This window comes from Acyrthosiphon pisum, chromosome A1 (assembly GCF_005508785.2).
Source record: "Acyrthosiphon pisum isolate AL4f chromosome A1, pea_aphid_22Mar2018_4r6ur, whole genome shotgun sequence".
Taxonomy (NCBI): Eukaryota; Metazoa; Arthropoda; class Insecta; order Hemiptera; family Aphididae; genus Acyrthosiphon; species Acyrthosiphon pisum.
The window spans coordinates 126075030-126095670 of record NC_042494.1 but is presented as its reverse complement, the minus strand read 5'-3'; the positions used below and the strand labels follow the sequence as shown (position 1 = coordinate 126095670).

At 26.8% G+C, this 20641-nt stretch overlaps 1 protein-coding gene across 3 annotated transcripts in view; it reads right to left on the bottom strand.

The window, feature by feature from the left end:
* LOC100164648 overlaps positions 1–9614 on the bottom strand; it is a 90522-nt gene extending 80908 nt beyond the window's left edge. The window contains exon 1 of one of the 3 annotated variants that reach the window (XM_001945374.5): positions 8954–9614. The gene's annotated coding sequence lies outside the window, so the exon portion shown is untranslated. The remainder of the gene's footprint in view (positions 1–8953) is intronic. The other 2 variants (XM_016804528.2, XM_016804530.2) reach the window with 2 other exon arrangements.
* Positions 9615–20641: the final 11027 nt, after the last annotated feature.

Below are 20641 nucleotides of genomic sequence, written 5' to 3'. Positions count from 1 at the left end.
AAAATACATAGGTACAATTTTTTTTTGAAAAGCATTTAAAGTTCGAATTTCGACAAAATTTAAAAATGATTTTGTACCTAACAATTTATAAAATGTTCAACTTTTATAGCTAAGGATTGAACATTTAAGCAAGGTTCCACGTAAGTAGGTTTAAGGTTATAATATATAAATTACTTTATTCACAATAATATCATCAAATATACTTAGTGATATCATAGGCTGACTGACCGGCTTTGCTCAGAATCGTTTTTCTTATAAAATTATAGTATATCATTGAATTCAAATTTAACACCATCTATTACAGTGACCCACTTGTAACCTACTGTGCAGCAGAGCGGCACCCACTTGCCTATCTTTTTTTTGTACTTCATACGAATTTAGTATCCTATGACGATAAAAACTTCTGTTTATCAACTTAAGACCCTCTTGGTTACTGTAAGTTATTTAGTGGACATTTTTTTTAAAATTGTGATGTACTTAATTCAAAATTTGAACGAATAGTTTCTGAGTTTTTAAAATGTTAATAGGAAATTAATAAATTAATAAAACGTATTTTACAAAAATATAAAATAGTTACACTAATCACTCCAGTATTTAATATTCTAGGACCATTTTCACAAAATATTAATGTTGATAGATTTATATATATCACTAAAATGTTCAATTCACCTTAGCCCCATATCTTCCAAGCCCATTAAAATCACGGGCCTATACAAAGTTAGTACTTATACAAAATTCCAAAAATCATATTTTGAATAACTGCATTATTGAAGAAAAAAGGGATTGAGCATGGTTTGTCAATCACTCTGTACATAAAACGTCAGTCGTTATTATTTCATAGATTTAGAATGTTATTACAAGAGAGCACTCTTCTCGCGGTTGGAAATCGAACGAAAGTTGAGCACACTTATTGCATTTTGTTTTCTATTAGTATTCGTTCCGGTTAAATCTGACAGGAAATTTAAAAAAAAAAACTGACTAAACAAATCGTACGAAGAGAGGGAATTCGGGATTGCTATTACTTATTTTCTATGTATTGAAATAGTAATACGCATTTAGAACGAACGTGTTGTGTTAATATGGTTCACACGTCACGGCTCTGAAAACACATAATTACAGTTTATAGTATAATATATGGAATTAGTATATTACGTTTGATCGCTTTGACATATTATTTTGGCATTTGTTTATATAGACTTTAAGTCGTCTAATGAGTGTAAATAATAGGATGCGTTGTGCGTATAAGTTAAAAAAAACAAAACAACAACACGTAGACGAGTTAATTAAACGATAATATTAAAACAAGCTGTTGTTGTTCGTCGCAATGCGCTATATCGTTAATTCAACAAAATTACGTCGAGTTAGGGACTAATTGACTATAAGTATTTAGAGACGAACTCTTATAAATATTCATGTATATTGCAATTTAAATGCGCTTACTGCAGTGAATGGGGTTGTGCATTTTTTAACAAATATGTAAACACTATACAATATTATTTATTCTTGTGCATCATAGGGTGATCTCTGTTACACATTTCCCTATGCATGAAGTGATATCGATATGTTTATAAACCTATACCCAATTATAATAATGATAATAAAAAAAATATAGAAATCTTGACATTCATATGTAAATTAAAATAAAATAATGACTTGTGCACATTAACATTACATTATCAAATGGATAGTTTGATTCTGTAAATAATTCAATATTATGCAATGTGAATAAGCTTATACAAAATATGGCTGTATTGATATTCGTGTTGTATAGTATACAACTAAATAGACAGTTATTTAAAATAAATAATCTTATATACACTTACTTACATATAAGTAGGTATTGTTTAGTGGCCAACAGACTTGGGTAAAGTATTTGTAATTAATGCTCGAATAGGTACTTACGAAAAACAGTATTTCGAAGATGTTATGAATACTTCATAAAAATAGTATTCCAAATATGTATTTGAATACTTTATAAAAATAATATTCCAAATACTTTTAAAATATTTTTTGTTTTGGATATTAAAAATATTAAAAATATGATTGTCTTAAGGAAAATTGGAAATTATAATGTTAAAATACATTGTATTTGCGTATTACATAACTGTGATAATTTATGATTTACATCATAACAATGATTATTAAAATCAAAATTTAATTTTAATACTATAAAAAGTATTCAAAATACCGCATTAAATTTTTTTGGGCAAAAAAATCCTAAAAGTATTTAGAGTACTTGAAAATTATTCCAAGAATATTGTATTCAGATTTCCACCTCGTGTCTGATGATGGGATTTAAGCAAACTAACTAATAAATACCTGGTATAGGAAAGGCAAAAATAGATTTTAGACAACCAGTAAATGTATTATTTATTAGGTACCTATAGTCGTTTAAATAATATTTCTCTAAAAACACTCATACGCGTATCAAAATATATTTATATGTGAGCTGTCCCATCCGGTATTATCCGTGCTAAAAAATTGTTTTTTTTTTTATAAAAAAAAAATTAAACCGATTAAAACAAATTATAAATAATTGTTCTTCAATGTGATTTTAGTTGTATCTTGTGCTGATCCTGCACTGTGTTCCCGATGACAAATTTCATAATGCCAGTGGTTTTACTTTGTTTTAAATTTCGTTAAACGTAAACTATAGGTATATATTTTTAGCAAAGTCATAATTTTGGTGAGTTTGAACAATACTGATAAATTATTATGAGCAAAATATCGAACCACGCTCGATAGTGGATATTTTCTGTGTAAAAATAACAAAATTGAGTTTTAATTATTGTAATAATAATAATATGATGTGTACCACAGTTTCACATGGCACATACTGTATTCGAGATCATTTTACATTTAATTAATTTTACAGAGACATTTCAACGATTTTATAACTATAAATCTATGTAATAATAATATATATAGGTAAGTCGATAATAATCTAATAACGAACTTTCTGTAAATAAGTTAAGTTCTCAGCAGTCAGCAATATTAATTCTTGCTTAATATAATATAATATATATGGTAACTATTTTACTTTATTTTATCATATTGGTTTCTTTTTCACAATATACAATTTTAATATTTAGTCATTAATTTTTTCCGTTACCTTCAAGATTTAAACATAATTTTTAATTTATTTTATTAAGTTTATTTTGTATAATTTCAAATTTCCTTGTTTTTGAGTGCACAAGTGCATGCATATTTCATGATTATTTAGTGCATTAAATTCAAAGCCCCGGTAATAACTATTGGAGCATATTATAAAATGAATGGAAATGCATTGTACCATATTATTTATTAACACAGTGTATAAAATGTACAATATCGTGAAAACACTATATAGTTAGCATACTATTTTTATATTATATGATTAATGATTATATGATTGTTTTACGAAAATAACGTCCATAACATATAATTATATAATTATACAATTTATAAAGTATTTTTCAAAAATCCACCCTCTCGCCACCAAAAAATAATAAATAAATAATAATAATAACTAGACACGATACGTTAGGTTTTTGTATTCAATAAGCGACGAATTCCCCTAATTATATTTTTTTAATATTATAATATGATGTAAATAAAATATAATATACCTACTTATACACGTGCAAAATAATAAAGACACATGTATAGGTAGATACTCTAGGTACCTACATAATATTATGACATATTCCATCTGGCAGCTGGAGCACATAAAATATATAATATACGTGTTGTGTTATCATATGAAAACTGAGTTACGACGTCATAAAAAGTGGTCATTGAATGAGACTCGGGTCTATACGGAACAGCTCTAATTATCTCATTCTACCCTAATGACGCATTTTCATGTCTGTCTATAATTATTTCTGCAGTCACAAGCGGAAGGTATTATAGCAATACACTGTACCCTTATAAAAAAAATATCCGCTGAAAACCAAATATACGAACATGCAGCCCGTTAATGATTGTCGTCAGTGACTGGTGTACACGATTGCTGTTATGGTAATAATAATACGTTGTACACAAATACATGTTTTATTTTGCTCGTATTCGTATTATTTGGATTGTTGAATTTCGCAAAAAGTTTCATATTTTTCTTATATATCGTGTAATACACCGTGATTCAAAAGTCCTCATGGTTCACACGAACTGATAACATTGTATAGAAAACCTTAAATTTCAATTAAACGGCCGAATTATATCACAATCGGAAAGATAAGATAGTATAGTCATGCTTATAATTGTTCTCAAGTCTATATGTTATTTTATTTTCTATAATAACAAACGTATGCGTTTGTAATGTTTAGCAAACTGCCTTTGCATTGAGATGTACAAATAAAAAATACCGTGTGGCACATAATTGCGTATAATTTTTGAAAATTATTGAAAATTTGTAACACACATTATTGGATCTTGATTTTTTAGAATAATTTCATTTTACCCTGTATCTTAAAAAAGCACAAATTTTTGAAATCGTATGAAGACTTTTGAAAATCATTGCCTATAAATCTTATGGTCATAATATATTACGTTGTCATAAAAACATTCTGTGAGGGTATTGAAATGGATTAATTATAAAATAGAAATGGAATATATATATTTTTGGTGCTGATAATTTTCTCACTATTATACTATAATATAGAACTCAAAAATGTCTCATCATTTTGTTTGAAAACTCGCTGAAAATTTACTATTTTTTTTTAAACAAAAGATAAACCTTTAGGCTTTAATACATTTCTTATACTGGTAGGTATAGCTATAATTATGATTTATTAAAAATGAATTATTTATATTTTATTAGACTAGTGATAATGTATTTTAATATAGGTACCTACGATATTATACGTTTTAGAAGATCAGCTATCTTCTACTAACGAAATTATTTTGATAAAAAAAGCATTATGTTGTTTACGAATAATAATCAACCCGCATTGCATGTTTTAATGTTTTATTAATAAAATATGTTTTTGTATGTCAACATTGTTATTGTGAACGACTAATATTTAGATTACACTAAAAATATTTAAATATTATTAAATTTGAAGCGGTGTGTTATTTTTGTTATTTTAAGTCATTATACATTTTTGAATAACTAATTTTTAATTTAAACACGTTTTCTGAACTCAATCGTCAGATTAAATATTATAATAATAATTTAAGAACAAAGTTGCAGTGTTTCCGTCGTTGGCAAGGATTTTGTTTTTGAAATAAAAATGTTTTGAAATGAAAAATGTCAGTCGCTGGCAGACAAAAAAGTTTGCTAATAAAATCAGGCGCGGAAACTTGACATCATATTGTACATTTGTACACATTTTATATCGAAATAGGGGATCGTAGAATTGTTGAAATAAGATTTTATTTTTATTTCCATTTTGTACCACTCAATGTCGTATTTATATTAGATATTGTCGGCTTTTGAGATTTCTGAATAATCAGAAATTGGTTACGGTACATTTTGCGAGCATATAATATTATAGTAGATATCTAATATTATCATATGCGTGCATTACAAGTCGTAACTTGTAAGTATATTCTGCTTACTGTTATATAATAAATTTAAGTAAGCCTATACGCATCCAGAGAAAACAAAAATAATATAATAATAATATGACAGTAATATAATATCAACATCGAGTGGCCCATTATTTCTACGAGTAAAAGCTGCTGACGACAACAATGGCGGATTTGTAGTAGGTACCTATAGAGAAAAAGCACGAGACCATAATATTATTAGGTATTATCGTCGTAACTATGTAATAATATTTTAATGTATTATGTACATAGAAGAACAACTGCTATGATTTTGGTAAAGAAGAATCACGTATAATATATGATGGTATGTAAGTTGAGGTCTTCGTATTTCAGGTATATACCCTGCATCAAAGATTATAGACCAAAGGCCACGGCAGACGAAGTACATATATTAAGAAGTATGTACCATGAAAATTGGCTTTGTACACATGAATGGAACATATTATTATGTAATATGAAAGCAGTCGTAATAGGATTTGTGAAAAATAATCCGAACGTAACATATGTATATACAGGGTGATTCACCAAGTATGCTCACCCCAATTTTTTCTTTTTTTAAAGAATTCATTCAAAAATTCTGATTTTTATAATTTTTAAATCTTTATGTACCCAAAGACCATTTTTTTCAAATTATTGATGTTTTTTGTATTACTTGTAAGGATTATCATGTGGCGATACATACTTCTGTTTTTCAAAACAGAACCCCCCCCCCCCTTTACTGTAAATTATTCAGGTGATATTTTTTTTGAAAATGTTGATGTATTTAATTGAAAATTCAAACAAGTAAATTCTCAGTTATTAAAATGTTTATACTAAGGATAATAGTCCTAAGACATGGTTTTCCAAAAATATGAAATAGATGTAATATTTTCGATCTAGTATTTAATAATTTATTATTATACTTGGGCCATTTTACAAATTATTAATGTTGATAGATTAATATTAATCACTAAAATTTTGAAATCTCCATCATTGCCCCCAAATCTTACAAACACATTGTCATGCATCACAAAGTCATAAAATTCTAAAACTGTTCGTACGAATTTTGAGTCTGATACGTTAACATTTTCAGAAAAATGATTTACTTAATAATTTACATTAAAAATAAGTACCTAGTTCTCATTTGAAAAACAGAAATTTGCATGTCCACAACAAGACACTGCCTATAAGTAGTACAATAAATCTCAATAATTTGAAAATATATGGTCTTTAAGTATATATTTAATAATTTCAAAACTCAGATTTTGAATAACTGCATTGTTGAAGAAAATAAAGGGGTGAGCATGCTTGATTAATCACCATGTTCGAACGTAAAATAATCGTACATGTTATTTCGTACATTATATATTGTGCGTGTGTGCACTGAGTGGCTGTATAATGGATAGGTAATAATTCTGCACACGCATTAACGATATCCTGCAAGCGCAATGGATTATAAATTTTAGAAAAAATCAAAATTTATGACGGTTAGTTATCGAGCAATAATTCCACTTGAATGAGTTTAATCTTTGGTTTTTATTTAATATTCATCATGTGCACGTTTAAAAAATAACTCGTGTATACGGCTCAGACGTATTATGTTACATTATATTATTATGCATTACATACCTACATTTTATTTAAAAAATGAAAACAAATTGTCTCATGGGTGTACACTGTAGATACTTCTTAAATAAGAATACATCATATAAGTTCGTGAAATTGAAATTTAATTTTTTTAAATATCGAGTTTGCTAAATGTATTTTTGTTTAATAACATTAGTATTTTTATATATTTTCAAGCAAAAAATGTACTCTCATTGTCACGTAGGCTTATTCAATATGATGTAACGCATTGTATAGAATATGTAGGTAAGTATTTTAAATAAAAAACATATTTTATAATGTACCTACTATATTTTTTGCCAATACCGTTTGTACAATTTATAAGAAAAATTAAAAAAAAAAAAAAGAGTTAAGCAATACCGAATTAAACTCTACAGTACACGCAAATACAAATTTTCAATATACATTTAAAAATATTTTTTAATAAAAAATGTTTACGTACCACAGATAAACTAATGTAGTAATTACAAAGCTTTTTCAAATTGGTGTCTTTGTAAGACCTTGACCTATTTTTTGTACAACGTATGCGTTTTGATATTTTCATATACTACAAGGATTTTAATTAATTAACTATAGTATAATATTATTATATTACAATAAACCTTTAAGAAAATGTATGTTTATATGATTAGTATATTAATTCACTAAAAAAATGACACGTCCAACCTCCAAATAATTTACATGATGAAAATTATGATGAACAACAAAAAATACAATATTGTAACATTTTAATAACAAAAAACTAAAAATTTGATAATAATAGAACAATTCGTTAAAAGCGTTGTCATGTCCATCTGTCATATTTTTTGGCTGGTAAGTATGTTTAACTACATAGATTTCATATTTTCGTATATACATACAAATTAATGATCTTAATATTATTAATAGAACAATTGTTATTCGTTTAAAATTGTTTGCTTATTAAAATTAATCGTAAATTCGTAAACGCAACCTTATATAGTAGACTTCGAGTAGACTTTAAATTGCATTATTATCTTAATTAAAGTGGATGAAAAAAATGGTGTTCACTATTTTGTACTGTATATTATCTGTGAATAATGTACGAAATATAAATAATGAACTCAAAATTACATTGAAATATTATCTTTAAAATAATAAAGGGATATTAGTCTTCATATATAATATTTTTGTAGCTATTAGGATTTAAACTTCGAAGTTCCAACTTCCAACTAATATTTTAAAAATGTATAAATTATTACCACTTTGTTCATTATACTTGGACGCCATACTATATCGTATAAAATGTGTTATTAGTTATTACTATTTATTATTTACTATTCTTTATTAAGTATGCAGTTTATAGTATGGCTGGTAATAATTTTTTAAAAATCAAACTGTTCATGCATCCAATTTTAAATATAAAATCGATATTAAGACGCTAAGAATACGATTATTTTCATTCGTAAATGATAGGTACTAGAATAAAATAAAATAAAATATAAAACTACTTTATAAATCATGTTTGGCAGATATCGGTATATTGAAATATATAGGTACCTATACCGAACGTCGAAATAATAACCAACAATCTACATCATTCTGTAGTGTTATTATTTTTGTACAAATATCAACCGATCTGCTAATCAGACTTAAATATAAAAACATATATTTTTTTCATTCAAGTATATAGAAAAAAACTATCAAGCATTGTAAATAATATCAGACAGACAGTATCTATCTTAATTCTTAATAAATTATTCAAAGATTTGTTAGTTGTTACTCGTGATTGTAATAATTGTCAAAAATATAAATTATAGTTCAAACGAAATGTTAATGTATACCTAGTTTATAATACTACCTGTACAAATCATTGTGCAACGCAATCGATAGAAATTCAAACGAAAGGTCAGTTGTTGTACTTGTATAAACAGGTAATTTGTTATTATATCAATTTATTAATAACGAATAAAATAATATTTTTTCTCGCTATAATCGATGTTTCCACCGATATCTTCGTCAGATACATAAATACATAATATATGTATATAGTATACTATTATAATATTATATATTATGTTTTATGTAAATGTTGGTATTATATGTTTTCTGTCCACCTTTTTTTCACTATCGTACAGTCACATGTCGAGACGCGCGTATTACCTACCAACATATTATTATTATTATAACCACATAATATAGCGGCGGTATTACAGTAATCCCGGTTTATAACAGAGGTAATCGAAACTCGTCGTCAAGGAATTAAAGTCGAATTTCTTTTATACGCGCTCACGATCTAATAAAAACGAATATAAAATGTTATTAATCACACATCGAATCGGTCGTCTTCTTACGAATCTCGTGTCATATTGCGGCAGCGGTGTCTGTACTCGCACGCCTAATAAATAATAATAAATCTCGGCTATCGTCGTAATACGTAATAATATGTATTATACAATAATTGTTAATATTATGCTGAAAATCTATAAACACGTCCGAAGTTATCCATTTCAAATGGTCGTTCGCACGTTACTAGCGGAGTGAAGATGCCCATTGATGAAGCCCGCGTCCTCCCACCACCGATTTGGCAACCGCTCTCCTCTCTCTATTTTTGCGGCCAATGCACATCTCTTCCCTAACTAGCGGCGACATCATTATTGTTATTAATATGCAAAGTGTTTATCGACTGTGAACAGTAGTTGACGAACACTTGGCAGCACCGCCCGATTTTTGCTTGTTTTTATCACTTTATTATATATTTTTACGAATACATAATATAATACCTATATGTACGTATATACACCACATTCGTCGTGAAAATTAGCTGAGTTTTAATAGGGCCAAGGCGATTTTTCTGTGACGTGAATTATTATATTATGCCTATATACGACGTTTAAACGTCTATTAATGGACGAGGGGAAAAATATATATAATATTTGTTCATTTTTTACACTCTCTCGCTCGTAAAACAGCGCTCGAACTGCAAGTCTGAGGGTATTTTCTCAGGCTTTCCTTGCGGCGCGATTTATGCATAATTCATGCGATGTAAAGGGGAGGGCTGTCCGAAATTACAAGTATTCCCTTTTTGTTTTTCCTCGGAAATTAATGTAAACGAATTCAAAACAGAGCTGGAATGCAACGGAGAAAAAATTATTGTTGTTTAACTTTATTGAAAAATTATATTTTGGTATTAAACTTATTTATAGTTTTGCATAATAGCCGTGTTGTGTAAAGTGTGTTGTCAGATGGGGCGGAAATTCATTTATTTTTTACTTTCATAAGATAAATATGAGTTACATAAATAACGAATACTGCAAATATTTCCAATACTATTTCTTACTTCATCAAAGTCAGTACCTAAGTTAAATATATTAAAAAATACATTCAATGTAATAATGAGCAAATCTTAACCATCATCGTGATTTTTGATTATATTGTAAATATCTATATAGTATGTACATTACATTTATCCTGAGGTAAAGTATCTTAATTCAAAACTTTACTATAATCATTTTTCCATCGACTGCAATAACTATAATATAATATTTATAAGGAATGTTTTCAGTTTGGATTAATTAATTCATGTACGACGTACCTATGTTCACAAATAATAATTATTATGAGAGTATATTAAATATTATTATTATTTAATCGGATAGTGTTTGTGATAAAGGGTGCGCAATCCCATTTTTGTCTTATATACATTAGTTTTGTAGGAAACTTTTTCCCCGTCAATTAGTGATACATAAATACATAACTGTATTAACACGATTTAAAGAAGATAATAATATACACGTCATGTATACGAAATAAGATAAATTGGTCGGACGTTGGTCAATGAGGTGTACATGAATATAAGTTACTATTTTTAAATTAAAAATACGAGTTCGTAATAAAAGACTTTCGCCCAAACTCCAAAGTTCCTGAAAAACAGCAAATTGATAATTTTCCCTCCCACAATAACCATAATAATATAATATATAGCCATATAGGTATAAAGAATATTCTCAGTTTGAATTAATTAATTCACTTACGACGTACCTATTATTACAAAATATTATTGTTATGATATACGATAGTATATAGTACGATAGTACGATAGATAAGGTAGTTAGTAGTTACCATATACTAATATAAAATAAGTTTGATAGTTTTAAAAAATATTAATATTTAATTGTACGGTGTTTGTGAGAAAGGGTGCAAGCCCATTTTTAGTTTATACTTTATAGTTTATACATACAAGTTTGTAATAAACTTTTTGCCCCGTAGATTGATTACACATGAACAATGACCATAAAATAATACGATTTAGAAAGGACAATATACAAATATGTATTATAATTATCTTTTCTACATCGTACACTGCTGTATGTTAATTAATTGGAAAGTCAGTAGATCTAGTTCGAAATATTCAAGTGAATTTTTTTTCAATGTACCTAATATATGACTAAGGTCTTATAGTCTTCCTTTTCTAAAAAAATAAAATTCAAAAATCCACTTATACATTTTTTTTTCATAAATATTAAATACACATAGTCACAATTTTTTATTATAAACATTAATTGAATTTGTAATTCAAAAATAGCCATTTATAATGTGGAGAAAAAACTATTTTGAAATCGATTGCATTATTAACGAACGAAAGCAACTTATATTTCAAAATACAGATTAATATTGTTAAATTGTATGGTTTTCACACTTTTATAATACTAATTACTAATAATGTTAATCCAATAAGTAACAAGAAACACACTACTCGTTGAAATTGTATGTGATATTTTTATTAGTTTTTATAATAATATAATATTGTTCAATATATCCACCATGAACTGCTATGCAAAATCATCTTTTTAGGCCCATGATCTATTTTAACCGTTTTTAATTATTTTTTTTCAATCCACGATAAAGGGCTATTAGTAGTCGTATATTAAAAATGCACTAACATATCTGCATTATATTTAAAACTAAAGCTACTGAATTACCAATTAATTAACATACATAGGTACAGTATGTATCACGAAACCATGTGATGATAATTTGTAATAGATACTATAAAGATATATTGGTCCATGGTAGGTATCGGGTTATCGTTTTTTTTTTCAATTCAAAACCATGAGTTTGTGATAAAATATTCAGGTAAATCTCTCCTGCAAAGTGAGTTATTAAGTTATTGAGTCATTAAGTGAGTCTTTCCTGAATAACAGAATTTTCGACGTAAATCCCTTTTCTCACAATCGTCGTCCAATTACATTACGAAATTCTATTTTTGCGGAGTGTTTTGTTGATCAACAATCGTGATATTATTATGATTATCGTTGCTTGAAATATAAATGACCACAAAACATGTTTTACATTAACAGACGGATGAAAAAAGCAAAAGAGGATATTATGTATATGATAGTTATTTATTTATACATTTTTAATTTTCCGTTCAAATGAAAATCTTATCTTTCTAGCTCAGCTATCTAGGATTAACCGAAGAAAAAAAACACATGCCGGTTATCGAGTAAAAGACATGTCATTAATACTTTTTTTTGGAACACGTTCAATTCCCGACACAACGACACACGACAAATGTAATGGGTTTCTGTCTCACGAACTGTTTTAGAAATCACCAAGCTTGATGCTTCGTTAACGTTCATCAAACAGACGTCAAACTTGTCTTGAAAAGGTCTGTAATGTTTCAACGGCCGTATTTGACGTTTTAATGTCATGTTTGTGTTTAGATGTCCGTCAGAATTAATCAAAATCTTGATATAAAACATATTGTATTATAACACTTAAAAAATAATAATAACATATTATGATACCACCTTGGTATAGAATTGAATTTTGGTAAATTATTTACGATGAGATACAACTTAAGTGACAGTATGTAATAAAAACCGATTAACACAATTTTAGATTCTGAGCGGAGCGATGAATGTATTGATTTTACAATGATGTGTGTTTTTTTTAATTTTTTTTTTTTTTTTGTGTCTGTGTACACGATAAGTAATCGAAATAATACTTCGATTTTCAACTTCAGTATCTTTTTCGATGGGAAAATTCCCAGTAATTTTCAAAAGCGCCGTGAAAAACAAAAAAAAAATTAAGGAAAAACTGTAATTTTTAAGTAAAATCGACTTTGGTTTTTGGTGTAACTTTAAAAAAAATGATCTTAGATACATGAAATTTTCATTGGTTGTTTATATTTGAATTTTCTATACACGATAAAATTTTCAAAATATTTTGATTTGTTTTGAACGGTTTAGGGTCATTTTTAGTTTCCTATTTTATTAGTTTTTTTTTCTATCAATATCAATAAAACTTTATTTGTTGGATAAAAAAACTTGAAAACTACAAGGCTCTTACTATATTGTTACATTGACATTTGAAAAATATTAAAAATCCTTAGTCACAGTTTTTTTTTATAAGCATTTAAAGTTCAAAAATTGACAAAATATGGAAAAATCACGAAATTAGCAAAATATTTTGATTTAAGGATTCATAAAAAAATTTCTTTTTAAATCTAAGATTTTAAAATGTAATACAGGATTGCTTATAATTGCTCTTAAAAAAATAAATGTCTACCGGAAAGTTAAATTAAATTTTTATGAGCGTTTGAAATTCAAATTTTTACATTATTATATAACATCATTATATAATTTTAACATTATTTACATTCATTCGTTTTTTTGTGTAGCGATTTTCTTATTTTGTTGTAATACAAAAACGAATAACTGTACATGACAATTTCACTGAATTTTTATTTTATCAATTCTTATACTTGATACAATTTTCAAAATATTTTAACTTATTTTGAGCAGTTTACGGACAATTTCATATTTCAATTTTTTTGTTTTTTTTTTTATGAATATCAATAAAGTTTTATCTGTGGACCAAAAAGTTTAAAAATTTAATACAAGGCTCCTGATATATTGTTACAATAGCAGTTGAAAATTATTAAAAATACATAGGCAAAATATTTTTTATAAGCATTTAAAGATCGAATTTTGACAAAATTTATCAAATTTAATATTGAATAATTATTTTGTAGTTAAAAATTTATAAAATGTTCAACTTTTATATCTAAGGATTCAAAATTTAAAACAAGATTCCACGTACCTAGACTGACATACCGTCTCCACTCAGAATCGTTTTTCTTATACAATGATATTATATCATTGAATTAAAATTTAATACCAACCATTATACAGTGACGCACTTGTAACCTACTATACAGCAGAGCGAGATCCACTTGCCCACCTTTTTTAATACTTACATTATTTTCTATATTTTGGAAATATCATCGTGTATATAAAATATAATAGTATACGTATAAAATAAGTTTCCAATCTCCAAGAGAAAAGTTTTTGAATTACAATTCAAAATTGTGACTATACCTATGTATCTTCAAATATTTAAATGGCCATAATAACAACTTATGAAGAACCTTGTATTTACCGAGCGGATATTTTTTTATCGATAGGTATGTATAAAAAAATTTCTAATGAAATCGAAAATATTACATGTCTATAAATAACTGAGTAAGGGTTGAAATATTTTAAAAATGTATACCATGTATAGAAAACGCTAATTTTAAAATCTTATGAAAAAATCAAATAGGTATCTGTGGTTATTGGTTAATTTACCTACAGTCAAAATATAAGAAAATAAATTTTGCGAAACTGGTTTTGCGTAAGAATTCCCGATTTTTCATGATTTTTTTTTGTTTTCTCCAATTATTAAGAAATGTACAGAGAAATTTTTACTTTTCAACTCCCCCTGCAGAAAAAAAAACAAAAAATAAATACTAACTAAATTCACTTCCCTGCCAGGTAAGATATTGAAGTAGAAAATCATTTCATTTTCACTGCTCAAAAAAAGGTGATGACAAAAAAACACTCATACCTCGTTGTAAAATCAATACATTCATCACTTTCCAGTTCCCTCTGAATCTAAAACGTAAAAACGGATATTATATCATGTATATGAAGTTAGCCCCCCCCTCCCTCATCACTTCGTTCAATCGGCTTCAAAATACCACCAAATCAAATAATCCAGTTTTGAGTAAAACCATATTATTTGGTCGTTTTTTGGACAAAGTAGATGGACTTCATGTACCTACATTATTATATCTATATACCTACATATCTCTATATGTATGGATTATAATATTTTATTAATACTCTATTTTTTCTTCTCATATTTATAAAACACAAAATTCTGTTTTAAATACCAATATATTATTTTGATTGAATAACTGCAGACTTAGACTCACTGCTGTAGTACATTTATAAATTATAGGTACTTACGTCCTACTGCAGCCTTAAATTATTGCTATGACGCCAAATTTCTCTACTATTTTCACCGATGTTAAGGTTTTAATATCTTGTAGATCTCAGGCTAGAGCTATTAATGTGTCATATAAAGATAATAATTATACAAAGAAGGATATGTTATGTGTTCAAAATTAGAACTGCAGTAGACTGCTATAACTATTTTAAAAACTACATGAAGTTCATTTAATGTCACATCATTTTAAGCCATTTTACTTATTAATTCATAGTGACCGCTTAACGAAACAAATATCATCAGATTTAAATAATAAAGCGTAATATTTCTTTGAAGTTATCCTTGTATGTTAAACTTATATTTTGTAAGCTTTATTTTATTGCACATTCTAAATTATCACGTAAATAAAAACCATTAATTTATAAGTAATTACTTAAATGAAAGCTAAAATGATCAAAACACCTTCTGAATAACTAATTAAGTTCAACGTGTATAAACTCTTGGTAAAGAAAACAGTACATTTGCAATTATTTAATCTTATGGACTCGATTAATTAAATAACTTGTAATAATATGCACAGAATGTATACTGAACCAATTACTAGCTGGTGCATTCAAACAATATAAATATAGGTCAAATAGTGTAAAATCTGTGCGCTATGTGCGAGTAGGAGAATAATTTTTCGTTTATCTCTATAGTCGCTACGTCACTTAAACTTTTAGTTCGCAATATTATACGAAAAACTACGTAAAACGACTATACTCTTCGTTAATTAAAACATTTAATGTTTGGAATTAAAAGCTTCAAATACAAACCAAGCGCAGATAATGAACTTTCTAACTTATAATGGCAATTTGAAAATACACACGTTTTACCATCTTGCCATTTCCGTGGTGTAAAAGTTTTATTAATTTGCATATTATATTTTCCAAAAAGTAACTATATGTCATTTTAAGTGCTCATAATTACAATTTATAAAATATTTTGTTCTAGAGTATAAATGTATAATAAAATATATCAGAATACGTACATATTTTATTATAATTGAAAATTGTAAAAATGATTTTTACAAATAAAATAGCGTAATATAAATTATAATTCATAAGATCTATAATAGAGATGTAACGGAATTGGTCTACGATTGAATGGGTTTAAATTACTCGAGAATATTCAATGCAGTTTAATTAATATTATGATATTGGTAGATATTATTTGTATATTGATAATATAGAACTTCGCTCGTTAGTCGATATGATTTCAACAGTCTTAATAATATACATTGCGTTGGCTATATAGCGATATAGGTGAACCTCATTTTTATAAATACGAGAATTTTTTTAGTACACATTTTATACTCATTTGCAGTCGTTTAGTATTATAATTTGGCTAAGCATTTGACAAAGTTTGGCACCCCGGCTTTCTGTTCAAACAAATATAATCTTACCTCCACTTTACTATTAACATTTTAAATCTTACCTTGAAAACCGTTATATTACAACAAATGTAGGATCTGAAATGTCTTCTTTAGGCCCAATAGCAGCAGCTAGCAGGAGTCACCCAAGGTGCCATATCCTCTCCTATTATGTTCAATATGTACTCGACCGATCAACCGACGACCACTTCACACTTCCGTTGCGGATTTTGAAGATGACAAAATTATCTATTCCTCACATAAAAATCCAATAACAGCTGGTCTAATATACACAATCTTCTAGACCTCATGGAATTCTGGTACACAAATGGAAAATAAAAACAAATCATGAGAAATCTTTACATTTGACGTTCATATTAAAAAGAGGTAGGTATAGTACCACATGTAACCTTAAATAGTGACAACAACCTAAAGACTACAAGCTTTAGCTAGTTAAGCTTAACCCTAGACCTACCTGGGCTGACCATATAAAAAGTAAACGAATCATTCTCAACTCAAGACAGAAATCTCTCTGTTACTTACTTGTTAAACATTCTAAGCTCAGCATAAAAACAAAGCTACTCCTTTACAAAACTCTATTGATGCCTATCTAGACATATGGCATCCAACTATGGAGGGTGGCCAAAAAATCAAACTTATATAAAATGAAACTTTCCAATTCATAACTCTTCATATAATTACAAATGACTCCATTTTAAATTTTTATTTTAAAAATAAACAGTGGAAGAAACCTTTAAGGTATTATATACAAATGTTTCCGCTCTCGATTAACTAAGACAAACCATACAAATCCCCTTATATCAGCGCTAAATTCCAATACCATTTCTGTAAATCCTCCTCATAGGCAAAGAGATCATGGAGCGTAACCTAAATCTATATAAAAAAAAAACAGAAAAAAATATAATTAAAATTCATGATAAAACTAACCAAATCCCCAGGTAAAGCGTTATCATTGGATGGTTACTTTTCTCACCTGTCTCATGTCATAAATATATATATCTGCATACAGACATACTGTAATAAATTAATAACTACAGATTGTTTGTTTTTAAATATAGCAAAAAAAAGTATTATAATTTATAATAGATACGTCATGAACCTACCCAAATTCACTATAAGTCTATAACCACTATAATAATTTCGTATAAATTTAGTATACATTTAGTATATATTATTATGTAATACTTGTACGTATTTAGTTTTTATCATCCAAACAATATGCTTATTAATATACCCAAATATGTGAGCACTAAAATATGATGCTACACTAATTATAAAATAATTTAAGAGAAATTAGTATTTTTTTCACTATAGCAAAATAAATTAAACTAAATAAATGTTATTATTTCATAGACTTAATTTAGATCAATCTATATGCTTAATAGTAAATACAACGTAGTATGATTAGTTAGTTTATCCTGATGATCAAAACAGCTATTACATAAGTTCATATGTAAATACGTATATAATATACACTACTTATACATATTCTATAATATTAATACAATATTAAATATTAAGTATGCATGCTACGTTAACAATGTTTACCATAATCAGTAATTATTAATTATATACAGAATTTAGTAACGGTCGATCTAGGTACCCGGTGCTTACATAGGTAGATCATGGTAATGCAACGCATACAGTAATCAGATTACTCAAAACACTTTATTATTATATTTCACACAATTTGAGTGCTAAGCAGCGATTTATAATGATTTCAATCACGACTATAAAATTACATAGATTTCACCATAATATATTTTTATAAATTTCAATCAGAGTTAAATAATATGATAATACTATAGGTATAGTTAAATATTATATTAAATACAACAATTCTGATATAGTCCCGAATAATTTATTATAGAAAAATGTGCTGCACATGGTAGAAATATAATAAATGCGCACGAACATTAAATAATTTGGAGTAGAGACAATAATATTGTACACTAAAAGTTATTGAATTATATTGTTTTTAAAAATAATACTAACAAGAACAGATTTTATTTGTATTTACCAAAGTTAATAAAAGTTACTGTATACATTATGATAACATAAAAAAATCATTATGGTATTTGTGATAATTTATATCATTTTTTTGTTGCGTGTATACTCGTGGTTTATAGCGGCATAAATTCTGCAGTCATACAAATAATAAACATTTTATTATTTTCAAGTTTTTAGTATCAATTTTAAATTTAGTACATGCATATTTTTACGTGACTTATGGTGACATAAAAACATTTTTTTTGTTTTTATCAAATTTATTATTTAATGTAAAAACGGAATTCTGTAAAATATATAATTTTATTTACATAATATTCAATAATATTATTTGTTTATTTGTACATTTTAATGTATGTTAATAAATAATTCATAGAAATAGAAGGTTGTTCGACTGTTTGACTCCTCAGCGACACATTATTTAAAAGTTATACCAAGAGAGCGGATTTTCGTTCAAAATAATTTTTTACTTAAATGCTTGCTCATTGCTTTGTTTACATAAAATGTGTTTCAGGAAGTATAATATGTAGGTTTGTCATTTGCAATACTTTTTTTTGCATGTTTAGCCGTATTTGACTCATCAATTAGTTTAGATCATTTTACATTTTTGAACCATCAGAGAGAAATTATAAAAATGTTGAAAGTTCTGAATGTCAGTGAATAGTTAATAGTGAATACTTAGAAATGTATTATCATATTTTACGGCCATTTTACGTATATTAATGTTTTATATTATATAATAATCTAGTATTTTTATATATTATATATTTCAAGTTTTGTCTTAATTTTTTTTAGCCAATTTCTAATCATCTCTAATCATTGAAGTTAATTTTTTGGCGTCATATGGTATTTTATATTTTTTAATGTCATTATTCATTTTTTTAGGGTCATAAATACATTTTTTTACTACGAATTTGGAGGTGTTGTTTGGGGCATTCAAATCTGCGACCATAGATATACCTATTATATCAAACCAGGTACCAGTATTTAAATTCATGTTGGCTGGTATCAACAAAGTTCAAAATTCCAATTAAATTTTAAATCACGTGCAACAAGCGACAGTATATTATATAGAGCTATATACAGACAATGTAAACGTAAACGTTTTGGTATAAATATATATACCTCTATATGTAGTAAAATGTTTTATTAAACTTTATTCTTTCTTCTTTTAAGCGCCTCTGCAGGAAAGTTTTCTTAAAGCCAATTCGTCCTACAAATTCTGCGAGTATAACAATAAATGTTAGCTGAAAGATAATTATGTTATATTTAACTTATTTAGACCGGTTAAAACATATTTATGGCTGCCAAAAAATTGTCCATAAGGGATGAATTCGTTAATATGATTTTTATTATCTTTATTTTTTATTGATTGTTAAAACAGGACCATATTCCAGTGTAAATGTATGTTCATAACTAAATAAATTGTCATTATTTTCAAACCATATTATCGTAAAAAGTTGACACAACTGTTTGATAATAATTGTAGGTGCCTATACTTATTAGATTTAATTTAACAAGCATTAATTTTTAGTTTCAAGCATAATATATACGGAACAAATAATCTTCAATGTTTATTAAGAGGAAATTGTTTAAGACTTTTGATAGGTACTTGATATTATATAGACTCTAAAAGAAGTTTATTGAACAGTGTGCTGTGTGCCAGTATGTAAGTTATTAAGTCAACACTCAACAAATTATAATTAAATACGGTATTTATAATTAAAAAACAATATTTATGTTCAAAAAATTATTATTGCATTAGACAGGAAATGTTTAACTGTGTAGATACTGTATACAAACATTAAACACAATATTCAATAGCGCCTGTTA